General features: G+C 40.5%; 1 protein-coding gene across 3 annotated transcripts in view; it reads right to left on the bottom strand.

Annotated features, from left to right (window-relative positions):
- LOC145991266 (solute carrier organic anion transporter family member 74D-like) overlaps positions 1 to 13,133 on the bottom strand; it is a 315,986-nt gene extending 302,853 nt beyond the window's left edge. For all 3 annotated transcript variants that reach the window (XM_083127233.1, XM_083127232.1, XM_083127236.1), the window contains exon 1: positions 11,745 to 13,133. The gene's annotated coding sequence lies outside the window, so the exon portion shown is untranslated. The remainder of the gene's footprint in view (positions 1 to 11,744) is intronic.
- Between the last annotated feature and the right edge of the window lie 279 nt (positions 13,134 to 13,412).

Raw genomic sequence — 13,412 nt, 5'->3', positions numbered from 1 at the left:
GGTCAGGAGGGGAAATCTACGCCTTAGCTTAAACGCTGTTCACGTGATTAAACGGGGGGGATTCGAGGGGAAGGGAGGGGCATGATGGGAGTAGGAAGCACGCGAATCCAGCAGAAAACTGCTTAGAAAGTTATGGATTTTTTTCAGATGTTAAGTAATATAAAGTCGTCTGTGCTGCTGGACGTTTTTCCGCGTCGCGAAACTTTATATTTTGTACTGAAAACCCCGCACTTGCAAACATCTAAGTGCTGAACAATACTAGACCAGCTTCCTTCGTCCTTGTACAGCACATGCGCAGAACAGGATTCACCTTTACGCATATCTTACGCGCAGATTGAGAGCGAGTCGCTCATCTGACGTATAACAGGAAGCTCCGCCCACGCAACGCTATCGCTGCTAAAGCGCATGCGCGGAAGTCTACTGCGCGTGGCACTGCGCAGCGCTATTGTCAACTTAATCTCCAGTTCCTCTGGAGTGGGGAAGCTGCGTGCGTTGAGCGATGTCGCTGTCCTTTTCACCTGTTGCTTCTGCCATGATTACTCGCGAATCAGATGACAAGAGGTTTCTCACTGCAAGGACGCGACCGACGAAGCCTCCTTTCACAACGATACGGTACCGCTGCTCGCTCTGCGGCAGGGTTGTTGAAGGTCCAGGGACGCATAAATTCTAATGGGTTCCTCAACAGGACCGCAACCTTTATTCTCGCACAATTTAAATTCGTTCCAAGTTGTGTGTTGTTTCATTGAAAAAAAGGTTCCTGGACCGTATTTAAATTGATCCTGAAAAAAGGTTCTTTACGGTCCAGAACCCATTTACGCTTGCCGATTTTCTCTTCTGGACCGGAATTTAATTTAATTAAAATTTCTGGAACTTTAACAACCCTGCATTGTAGTCCATAGGAGAGTGTTCTTCCACAAATACAGCTGCTTGATGAGACCTACATATGTTTCTAAAAGGCTTTTCTTTTCGTTGCGGTGAAACGCTTATGTATTTCTTATACCATATATTACGAGATTCCATGTGTTTATAAATCGAGACGAGGGCCTCTCCGATGGCGCAGTGGTAGCGTCGCCGCCTTGTAATCAAGGGGTCACGGGTTCGATACCCGGTGGAGGCACATATAGTGGTTCGGATCCCACTTTAAGCTGTAGGTCCAGTCCCGATTAGCCTTATTGTGCACAAAGTGAACTTAAAACACCAAATCAAACCGAACCAATCATCGAGCAGTGAAACCAACCCTATATAAAAATACCCATCAAGGTTCTCTGCACTTCTACTATTCTACTGTTACCGAATAATGTTGTATTGAAGGTTAATGCGTCGCCCAACAGAGAAGTGAAAACAAAGCATCACGAAAGGGTAAGGAGTTTCGTGAGAATGTCGGCATAGTAGGGAATGCATGAATCACTCGTCCCAGGAATCGTACGCCAGGTTACGCAAGTATCCTGTTGTGTGTACGCACTGCGCAAGAATGAATGGAATTGGTATTGAGCGGTGCGTTCCTGCATCGTTACCTACGGAGGTTGGTGGTAGGTGCCGAACTGGAGTGGCTAGCGATGCTGCTTGGCGCGCTGTTGCAACAATGTTCGATCACGATCCGGCTTGCTTCGTTGCCTGGAGAGTTATGCATTTTGAATCTTGCATATAAGGCAAGGTAAAGTTCCCCGTGCATTTTGCACCATGCCAAGAGGCATAATATAGGAGGTCCCACGCATTCTTCGATCTCGGCCAGTTTGAGGGTGATATGATCGGCACCACCGTCTTTACCCCCAGGGTTGCCCACAGGTGCCAATTTATTAGAGGCTGGGTGAGCCCCAGAGCCTCTTGATGCTGAGGCCGGATCCTATATCGCTCACCCTCGGGAATCGAACCTAGGTCTCCCGAGTGGCAGTCAGACGCTCTATCGACTTTCCAAAATTTCCCCACCTCAATTTAACTCAATTTCAATACTTTTTCATTCGTGACTTCAGGATAGACAAACACAAACATGTATATGTCTTACCCGGGATACGAACTCGGAACCACTTAGCCTCGGAGATCGACACACCGACTAGAGTATTAATGCTCCTGCATATTGCATGTGGAAATGCATATTTTAGACTTTTCTTATAAATGCATACGCAAATAACCATCTTGCATATTTTAAAGCCAACAAACGCTTCTAAAATTGTATTTTACACCTGTGCGTTAATCAAGAGGTCCAGAGTTCGGTACCCAGTGGAGGCTCATTGCACAGTGGTTCGGATCACACTTTGAACTGTAGATCCAGTCCCGATTAGCCTATCTGCGCATAAAATGGATTTAAAACAACAATTAAAAAAACACATCTATGCTTTTGGGCTTATTGTCTTCTTGATAAAATAACTTCCTATTTCCTTCCGTCACTCCTGTTTATTCTCCACTTGCTTTAACAAAACAAGAAGATAAGACATATTTCATTGTCCTCGCAGGAACACTCAACAACTACTCTCTTTGAGAGAGAAACGACAACAACGCAATGGGCAGTCTATAGATGACCATGAACTTGTCTTTTCAGATACTGTTGTCTTAAAATGTTGTCCAAATGCATCTTGTGAAGTAGAGCTTCTCTCTTTCTCTCTTCCTTCTCTTTCACTTTCCTTCTCTTTTCTTCTTCCTTTTTCTCTTTCCTTCTTCCTTTTTCTCTTTCCTTCTCTTCTCTTCTTCTTCCTTTTTATCTTTCCTTCTATTTTCTTCTTCCTCCTTTCTCTTTCCTTCTTTTCTCTTCTTCCTCTTTGTCTTCCATCCTCTTTTCTTCTTCCTCCTCTATCTTTCTTTCCTTCTCTTCTTCGTCCTCTTTCTCTTTCCTTCTCTTTTCTTCTTCCACCTCTTTCTCTTTCCTTCGATAGTTTTAGTATTAAAATATTGTTGCCAAAAATAGGAGTTTCAAGGTTAAAAATTGCAGATATCACGTTCTAATCATGATCTGTAAGGAATGTAATTTTTCTCTCATTTATAAAATAGTAGTGTGCGGTAAACAAGTGTGTGTGTGGAATAACTTATTTACATGCTAAATTGTGAGAGTTGAAAAGAACAAATATCTGTTTTTGAGGTAATTGAAAGAAAACATTTAAAAGAGGTAAGATATTTTTCTAAAGCGCATATTTACTTCCATATTTTACACCTTTTTAGTGCATATTCCACGCATATTTTAGATACCTTAAGTGCATAACTATCCGGACCCTAGTTCTATAACGTTCTTTTACCTGCCTCACAAACACGTTGGAGACAGTCCGAGATTGTCAACTTCCGTTGCTATGCAACTACCGTAAAGATCCCTGTGACAGTTTTCAAAATGTGAACAGCTATTATAATTAATTAATCTTAATTAATGTAATTGTAATCATTAAGCTTTTAAAACATATTCATTGTGCACGTAAGTGCAGTTTTCAATGGCGAAGCGTGACATTTTTACGTAGTCATCGCAAGATTTACCAAACGGCAGGGTCGATCTTTTAACGGGGGGAAGGGGGGCGGGGGCACAATATTTCTCTGCGAAAAACGCCCAAGTCACTGCCATTTCAATGTAAAAGCTCATACCATAGACCTTACGACTACAAATGACATAATTCTATCCCATACGATGAGAATTATTAAATATGATGGAAACTAAAATGCAAGCACCTCAATTGTCGCGTTTAAAGGTAAGAATAACCTTTATGGTCCACCTCCAGTTGTTTTGATAAAGAAAAGAAGATTTCATATTGTTCAATATGTGCTTTTCCTCTTAACAAGTGGAAATAGCAGACATTCGCAGTGGCATGACCAGGATTTTCGAAAGGGGGGGGGGGGTTACATGTACTTTTTAGTAGTCGTTCCTCATTTTGCCATCTTTTCATGCCTGTCACGATTTTTTATTTTCTTTTTTAACAATATTGAGCCTAAGCAGGGATTATGACCCTCACCAACCCCTCCTTGAGCACGCCACTGGACACGCGGAATAATCTTGATGGTTCCAGAGAAACCCTGTTGTGGCTGTAAACACGGGGATGGGGGCTAAAAAAAGGGCCTGTTATGAGCCAGGTCTGCCTGCTCGGAAGGGTTCGGCTGTTCTCGGCACCAGCCGAGACCAGAGGGATTCGCACCATTTTTGCGATGAGCTGAGGCTTCTAACACCATTGCCTTCAATAGGAAACTTGACGGGAGGGTTCGGCGCGAGGGGTAGTACTGCGCCCTCATTTCGATGCGCTAAGATTTGCGAATCTCTTGAGTATTTCGAGCTGTTCCATGGCTTGACTTATTTCGCACAAATATGCGAGTATTCTGACTTATTATTTTTATTTCTTCTCTAAAATATTTAAAATGCAATATTTTTATTATCTTTCTTGATCATCGCCGCATCTCCCGATGACCGGACGCTTCGCCTTATAATCATTATATTGCCGGCCTAGGTGACGGAGTGGTTTACACAGCGCGCTCACGGGGTCTCGCGTTCGAAACCCGACCTCGGCACATGCCAGTGTCCCTTCATCAATTTCATCATATCAGCACTTATCTTCATCGTTGCGATTAGCCAAAAGTGGCAGAAAAGCAATGCGAAATAATCATAATTAAAAATTAAAATAAATGCAGCTATAATATTTAAATTTAATTCATCAAATTAGTAAGTCGCCTCCCCGATGGCGCAGTGGTAGCGTCGTCGCCTTGTAATCAAGGGGTCCCGGGTTCGATACCCGGTGGAGGCACATAGTGGTTCGGATCCCACTTTAAACTGTAGCTCCAGTCCAGATTAGTCTTACTGTGCATAAAGTGGACTTAAAACACCAATTCAATCAATCAATCAAATTAGTAAGTCAAAAATCAATGATCAACGCTTCAACCTATTTTGAATATCTGATCTGGGGAAAATTGGGAATTACCGCTTTGAACTTAAATTGACAGAATATTATAGAAAACTGTCCTTATTGTTACTATTTCACTCATATTACAAAGTGAAAGCCAAAGTCAACATTTCTATAAATCCCTTAAATATTGAATAATAAATAGGTACGGATGAATTCTAGCACGCGGTCTGTATAGAAACTTGTCTCGCCTGCCATTGATGACGCCATACACGTCTGCGCAGGCCTTTTATAAAGAAGGTATCGGCCAAGCGGAGTATTTCTTAGTTTCAGCTGTGGAAAGAAATGGTTGAGGATGCTTCATGCTGGGCTGGAAATATAATGGTTGGCAAATTCCACCACAGATAAAAGCAGCCCATTCTCTCACAAATTCCGCAAGCTATAAATTCAAGGCGGAAATTATCCCAGCGCAAGCTCAATGATGCATTTATTACATAATTCTAACTAAGTGGCCACAGCAAGCCATGAGTAATGTTGCAAATTCCTACGGCAAGCAGTTTACCTTGGACGCCATGCTATACAACACTGTTCATGGCAGCCATCTTAAAGTTTCCGTAATAGATTTTCATTTCGACCAGGATAATCCGCGGGGAAGCCCCACATCATTGAACAAGTCGGATTAACTAGACGACCTCGGATGCAGTGATGCCAAACCTAGCATAATGGTGCTAAATCTAGTGCAATTTAAACTTTGATGGTACCTACCAGCAAAATGGCAAAATTTAAGATAATCTGGTAACGTGAATACCCGGGGGGGGGGGGAGGGTTCGGAACTGAATTCAAAGGAAGATAATTTGAGCAAATAACAATTAAAGTGTTCAGATCTTATTTCTAACTTAATTAAATCTAGAAGACTTAGGTGGGCAGGCCACGTGGCACGAATGGGAGAGGAAAGAGGAGTTTACAGGATTCTTGTTGGGAAACCTGATGGTGAGACCTGTAGGAAGGCCAAGACGAAGATGGAGGGATGATGTTGAGATGTACCTAAAGGAAATCGGTAAGGATGGAAAAGATTGGATTGATCTTGCCCAGGCTAAGGACAGATGGGAGACTTGTGTTGCTGCAGCCATAAACCTTCGGGTTTAAGAAAACTAGGGAGTTAGTTTAGCTTGATACACCAGCAAAATAGAGTATGCCGACAAGGGACAAGTTTTATGGATTTGCATTTTTGCAATAACATTTTAAAAACATGTAAAGGTGCGTATTTACAAACACTTCAGGTAAATAACGCCAAGGTTTAGTAGTGAAAACTTATTACACATACTTACAATATGTTTACTGAATTTAAATATTTTCATCAAACTGCGTGGCCTAAGGGAAGAAACGAAATTACTTATACAACAGAAGTTGCTATGAAACAAACTATAGAAATTTAAAATGTAGAAGAGGACAATTTTAAAAATCGAAGACAGCAATGAAGAAATGTCATTAAGTGAAATGATTTTCTACTTTTTAATGCATTTTAAATTCCGTAACAGTGTGTAGCCATGACTACCTTCAGCCATTTCAGGAGGACTACAAACAACCACAATAATAATAACAACGTTCATAATAAATACATTACTAACAGTGACGGCGATTAGGTTGCCCCCCCCCACTTTTGGAAAAGTAAACTGTCCTTGCCCCCCCCCCCCGAGTTTTGGAAGCCAATCGACCTCACTGATTACTAAGATTAATATATCTATTAATAACAGTATTGAATAGGTTATGTAATAATTATTATTGTTATTACATGTTAACATATTATTGTTATTATTACATGTACAGGTAAAAGCACGAACTGTTCATTATTTAGCTGGTGTCTAGTTAAGATAGCTAAAATTTGTATAGAAATAGCTGTCCTACCAAAGAAAGTAATGTTAAAAAATAATGGGTTATTTTTTGAATATCAAAAAGGTTGTTAGGTCCAGCTGATGAAAAGTAAAGCCTCCATGATTACTATTTTATGCGTATTATTAGTAGGTATTAATTTTCACAGCTGTTTAATACAATCTCATTCTTGGTTTTATATAAGTTCTGTAGAAATAAATCTACTTCATATCATTCAACAGTAAACAAGTATTTCTGTTATTTATTATTGGGATTGGCATACCTTTCGGAGGGGACAGACCCCCTGAATTCCCCTCTAAATATGTCCTTGTCTTCAGCGTAATCTGGTGGAGATTTCATACAACAGGAGTCATCCGAGATCGGGTCATATGTGACCAGTACTCTATTCGATATTACTGAAAACAGGCCCAAACAATGCAGGGTTGGTGTATTTACGTGCAGTCACCTCATTACATTAAAACAACAGGATACCTCAAAAGTCACTACACTATGGATTTCTGTGACATTATATTTTCTTTTTAAATGCTATGCTGTCATGGAGATATGTTTCTTTAGTGCAATTTTGTGTATTTACAAAACGTTATTTGGTTTGTGTCTAATTTTGTGTAATTGTTATTTTTTTCCTTTTTGAGACCCATATCACTGAAGAAGTGCCGATTTCATCAACAAAATTCTGTTCAGTGATGAAGTGGAGGTTAATCTACATAACTGTCGCATTTGGGCAGATATGAAACCAACATATTTTCTTGAATGGGAATATGACATTCCGACAGTGGATGTTTGACTTATTGCTTTTCGCTGCATATCTTAAACAGGTTTTTCGAAATTCCAATTTAAAAAAAAGAAGTAAAGTGCTCCCCTGTGCTTAGCACCACGCTACGAACGCGTATAGGGCGTGTGGGGATAACGCCCCACACTTTCTTGATCCGGTCGTGAGTGGGGGTGATGTGATCAGCATCACGCCTCTGACCGCCTTTACCCCCCAGGGTTTCCCCCAGGTACCCATGTTATTCGACGCTGGGTGGGCGCCGGGGCCGCTTCCAACGTTAGAAAAGTTCTCGGGCTTGAACCGGCCGGGGATCGAACCCGGGACCTTTAGCATGGTAGTCAGACGCGTTACAGACTTTATATATAAAGGAAAGCCCCTATGCGGAAGCTTCCCCCATCAGACTTCATTCATATTTCAATGTCAGGACTTTTCAGGACAGACAATCCCAAACATCCATGTCCGAGCCAGGATTCGAACCCGGGACCCCTGGCGTCGAAGCGCGATGTGCTAACCACTCCACCACAGGGGCCGACAACTGAGCCACCGCGGCCACACTTCGAAATTCCAATTATTTTTCAAAATAGATTTTGACTTTTGAAACACCCTGTATAATATAAACTGTCACAGGGCATGAAACAACTGCAAAACAGGAGGTCTGGCAATTCCACTTGCAATGCCTACCCCTCCACGATGAAAAATGTCTAGTGTGTAAAAAAAAAGAAGAAGAAGAAGCGAGGCGCCTACGGTGGCGACACGAGCAAGACCAAATAAACACAAGATTTGACCTGGTTATCTTGGTAACAAAGTTTATACTTAAATTTTTATATTTAAAAAAAAAAGTAGTTTAAAGGTCTTGTCGCATCACATTTGTGTGTCACATCTAAAAAAAAACTAGGTCAAACATTCACTGATGGCTGGTGACATTTCAATCCAGCGAAATGAAGCTTTCCTTATCGCTTAGATAAGACTTAACAAATCGATGGAATCAGATGACGTCAGAATATAATGATACTATTGTACCTCAGCCAAGCTATCCCCCGGCGCCCATTCACAGCGGAAAACCGCTATTTTGACAAAATCCTAATTGTCTGCTGGCTGCCTCGTGGAGGGGGGATTCTAATGTTGCCGCTTGTTGCTCAAATAAGGGGTAGCGGTAGGCCTAATTGCCTGTTTGACCACAAGTTTCTTCGTAATTAAACCCGACAACAGAGCTCGCTGCCATAAAGGCTGCTCCCGCGTCGGGACCTGACTTTGCTGGACTCTAATAACCAGTGGCGTAGCATGGGCATTTCGGGTGGGAACGCCAAGTCCGAAGGAAGGGTCGGCCCTTCTTTGCTTAATAATTTACTTATGGTATTAGTCGCCACAGGCATTGTTTATTTGCCTGAAGTCAGCTGGGTTTTCAATAAAACAACATCCATGCATGTTTTAGCTAGAAAATGAGATGCCTCACTATGCAACAAATGTTTTGAACTCTGGTGTTTTATACTTTTCGGTATGACGCAAGTTATTAGAAAACCTACCTGAATCACAAGCGCCCGTGCACAACAGTAGACGTCATTGTTGTGGATGATCCAACTACTGATTGATTTGGTTTATTTTACTTCGCTTTTCTACCACTTTTGGTTAATCGCGAATATCAATATGAGTGATGATATTTATGAAGTTGATGAAGGGACACTCATAAAGAATACCCGTGCTAACGCCGGGATTCGAACCAGGGACCTATGTCGTCTTGGCGAGCTGTGCAAAGCACTCTGACACACAGGTGGGTGGATGATCCAACTAGCGTACACTCAAATGACGTAACAGTGCCGATTAGTAATTCAGACCACTCACTGTTTATTGCATCTTGGAATGGTGATAAACATTTTAAAATAATTTTGTTCACAGACCATTCGATGTTAAGAGTTTTCAAATGAATGCTAAACATTTCCATTGACACAATATTAAGCAGTTAGATACTAACGAAAAAATATTAATAATAAAAATAAAGAATAGTTTTTGCGGGTTAAGTGGTAGAGTAGCCACAGGCTGAACTTCTACCACGAGAACTTCACCAACTTATTTGATCTTTTAGTTTTTAATACACATCGCTGTTCGTGCGATAAATTATACAATGCAATGGTCATTAAGAAATGGTATATTTGAGTTTGGTAAAGTTACGTCAGTCAAAATTGCGTATTGTAGCATCACACAGCACGAGTGGCAAGAGCGCGAAGAACGGGGTAGGAATTCTACCGCCGTCGTCTGCTTCAGAAGGCAGGAAGGGTCACGTGAACCAATCACGTAGCCCTCTGCTCCATACTCTGGCGTACGAGAGAGCATTTGCGCGCGTGCTGTAGAGATCCAAGCTTTCCCTCCAGAAAGGCAGCAAGGAATATAGAGTTCTTTACGCCCAACCTGCCCGGCGTCCAGGCAGGAAAGGCATTGAAAAAGATGCTGGAACGAGTGTTGTTAGTGAAGCGTTGCAAGCGGGTCGCGAAAAAATAGCTATTATAATGCAATGAAGGTCAAACATATATGAAATTAGTCAAGATTTACTTTATATTTACAGCTTTTACGTATTTTTGAAATTTTAAATCAGGGAACGCCGGGCGTATGGGCGTACTATAACGCTACGCCACTGCTAATAACCTAAATTCTACGCGCAAAAGCTCTCTTAGCATTGGCGTAGCCAGAAATTTTAGCAGGGGAGGTCACGCCACTGATAAAAGTTGAATAGGACTAATAATAATTATTATTATTACCACGGTTATATTAATTATATAATACATATTATAAACTAATAAAAATAAATATTTTATTCCAAATTCAGTATTATTATATTATTACTAGTGTTAGTAGTTATTGCATAAATGAGAGAATTTACTATTCGATCTACCAGAACCAGAATAATGGTTTTCTATTTTTTACACATTTCAGGCAGTAAGTGTACTCAAATTCAGTTATGTGTTATAATTATCTTTTACACGTTTCGTTCAATAAATTACTCGTAAAGTTTATATTGTGTGACCCCTCACTTACTATAACTTTTATAATTTTGAAAGCTGTAGAAGGAAGCATTCTATTCTGTGAATTAATATTCTGTACAACATGGAAAAATATACGATGGTTTCTGTACTGTTCGCTATTTCTTTCGATCTATTTTTTTTTTTACTTTTCTTATTCTGTTCGAATACTAACTAAATGAACTTTATTTATATTATTAGCAATCGACGTAACAAACTTCCTGCTATTTTTTTAGCTTTAAATGAACCATGCCAATTTCCAGGGGGAGCCGAGGGACCCATTCGATCCCCCCCTCCTTCCCGACGCCATTGCCTAGAAGTACCAGGGTATGGCAAAGCGGCTTTTATATTTGCTGACGTGTGGTCCGCGCATCTAGTCCCATCGCCGCTGTTTTCTGGCTTTCGAGACCGGAGCCCGCTACTTCCTCTTTTCAACTAGTTCCCCGGTTGTCCTCATGAGTGGGTGTTTTAAATTTTGTTTAAAAAATGAGGCAATACTTCTTTTCTTAACATTTTCAAATCTCTTTTCATGTTTCCATATTTTTTTTATAGCAACACGACAATATAGTCACCGTCGGCCTCTCCCCCCTTCTCTTCGGCAAGCATATTTTAGAATGAATAATAATAAGAGTAAATAAATTAATAAACGTCGTCCCTGACCCATGTTTTGTGTATGTTACTGATATGTACATATTTAAATAGATTACAGCTTGAAATCAACAAATCTAACCGTAATTTAATGTATTTACTCCATGACTTGTGTATTCATAACTCGACTAATGAGTTATCTTCGAAATTAAATTGCGTTAAATAACAGCAATTTGAATCTGATGATTTATTTCCATGTCTATCTCGTAGGTGGTTTTAGAGTTCGCCGTACACGAATTTGTCCACTACGTATAGATTTTTTTTTTTTTTTAGAAAAAAGGTTAATATTAAAAATAATGTTAATTTCGTAAAACTTTTTGTGACAATAAGATCCACAGGGTTTAATGGAAATGATGTATATTACACTCATATCTTCCATATACAGAATGCATTTTCCTAATTATTGGGGGAGACGTGCCCTCCCTGTCCCCCGCTAACGACTATCGTGAGATATGGCATGTGAAGTACTATGTCTACTGATTATGACCGATATTTTAATCAATGAATCTTTCACAAATCACAAATTTCAGTTAAGAAATGTAATACTAAGTTGGGCCAAGGCCCACTCAGGCTCAACGGTGACGCCGCCCCTGAATCACTGTAATAAATTAAGAAAGACTTACTTACCTATTGCTGTAAATCACTGCATCTGTAAACCTTAGGAAGTCAGTCACTTCTACTTATTTTACAACACTATAACTCGAGCACAATACGTTCTTCCATCATCTTCGAATGTTCACAAAATACGTAAACACTTATTTCCTGTAGTGATCAGTCGTAAGCTACGTCTCAAGAGTACTGGTTAGAAATGGATTGATATCGCCATCAAAAAGGGCATACGTCGTTGTAAACACTGCCTTAAGATCACGTGTCAGACAGATCACGCAACAGCTGTTCGCACATAAATTGGCGGAATTCATTCAACGACACACTCGCAAAAACACAAGACTACGATCACAATTGCAAAAGGAAAATGCATAAATCTCATTAACTGTCTGTCACCTTCGTATCCTCCCCACACACTGTTCCTGTTGACCAATGAGACTGCAGCAGTCGCGACAAATTTGGCTAAGATTTCGTTCTAGCCCTCGTTGCAGAACCTGCGAAGAAGATCCAACAAGCCAAAATACAAATAATACCCACTATAACTTGTATGCGAGTGTCATTAAAAAGTTGACTTAAGAATCCATTCACAATTTCAGCAAATGTTTCACTAGTAACTTCACTGTTCCCACAACAATCGTGCATTGCAAGCTCGCGGAAATGGTGTTTAAAGCACAAATAAGCTAAGTCACCTTGAAAATGTTATCAATACCAGACACGTTACATTTGTTTCTGACGAAGCTGCAAATAGTTCTTTGGGAAAACGTTACACGACATACACAAGTGGCGGACGATTTTTTCTCACAAGTGACACAAACAGTTTTCTTCATTACGTTTATTCTTCACGTTATTCTATGACATTCTTCCTTGCCTGGCTCGGATTGTGAGTGTTGCTTATGTTTCCTATGCACAAAAAATACATTGTATGATCTAACCTTGTCGTCTGCTAGCCCAATACACGTGAGCTCACTAGCAGCAAGCTTCATCACTGATTCTGCCGGCGTTTACTGTTTCAAGGTCTTCTAAACCATGCGAGTGAATTGAAGGTTTCGCTACCAAGATCCTTACACTTGGAACAAGAGACAAGGCATAAAGAGCGTTCAGTTTCACGCAACATAAACCAACAAAACACACGCGAATGTCTCTACAAGTTGCAATGTTTTGATAATGTAGAATATTAACACTGCAGAGAAGCTACACTGAGCTCGACTCGGGAACGTCTTCACACATACATGATTTTGATGACTTTTTGCCACTGTCAGTCCAGTGAAAGTAACGTTTCAACATTCCAAGACAACGTCACACAATTTTAGCCGCGATCGAAGACATATTGTGCAATTTACTCGTTACAACGGAATCTTATTTTCTCGCCTCGGAATATCCTTGAACCTGACCATGGCTTCGACTCGTACACAATTCAAGCTTCCGTGTACGGCCGCTCGACGGCAGCACTGTACGACGCAGTTTCTCAGCGCCACACGCAATTTTGCCGATAAAATCAAGTCTACTCGCGGCAATATCACGAGAGAACGCAATCTTCTTCTAACACGCAAGACGCAAGTGATATTATATTCTCTTCTTTTCCCCATATTTCAGTATAATTGACTGATGGATACATTGCAGTTTGTTGGCCACAAATATTATTGTCAAATGTGTTTCGATTCACACAGCACGATAAAGTCGACATTTTAT

This window comes from Lepisma saccharinum, chromosome 8, assembly GCF_977018435.1.
Source record: "Lepisma saccharinum chromosome 8, izLepSacc3.1, whole genome shotgun sequence".
Taxonomy (NCBI): Eukaryota; Metazoa; Arthropoda; class Insecta; order Zygentoma; family Lepismatidae; genus Lepisma; species Lepisma saccharinum.
The sequence above is the reverse complement of the archived record's forward strand: the minus strand, read 5'-3'. Positions and strand labels throughout refer to the sequence as shown.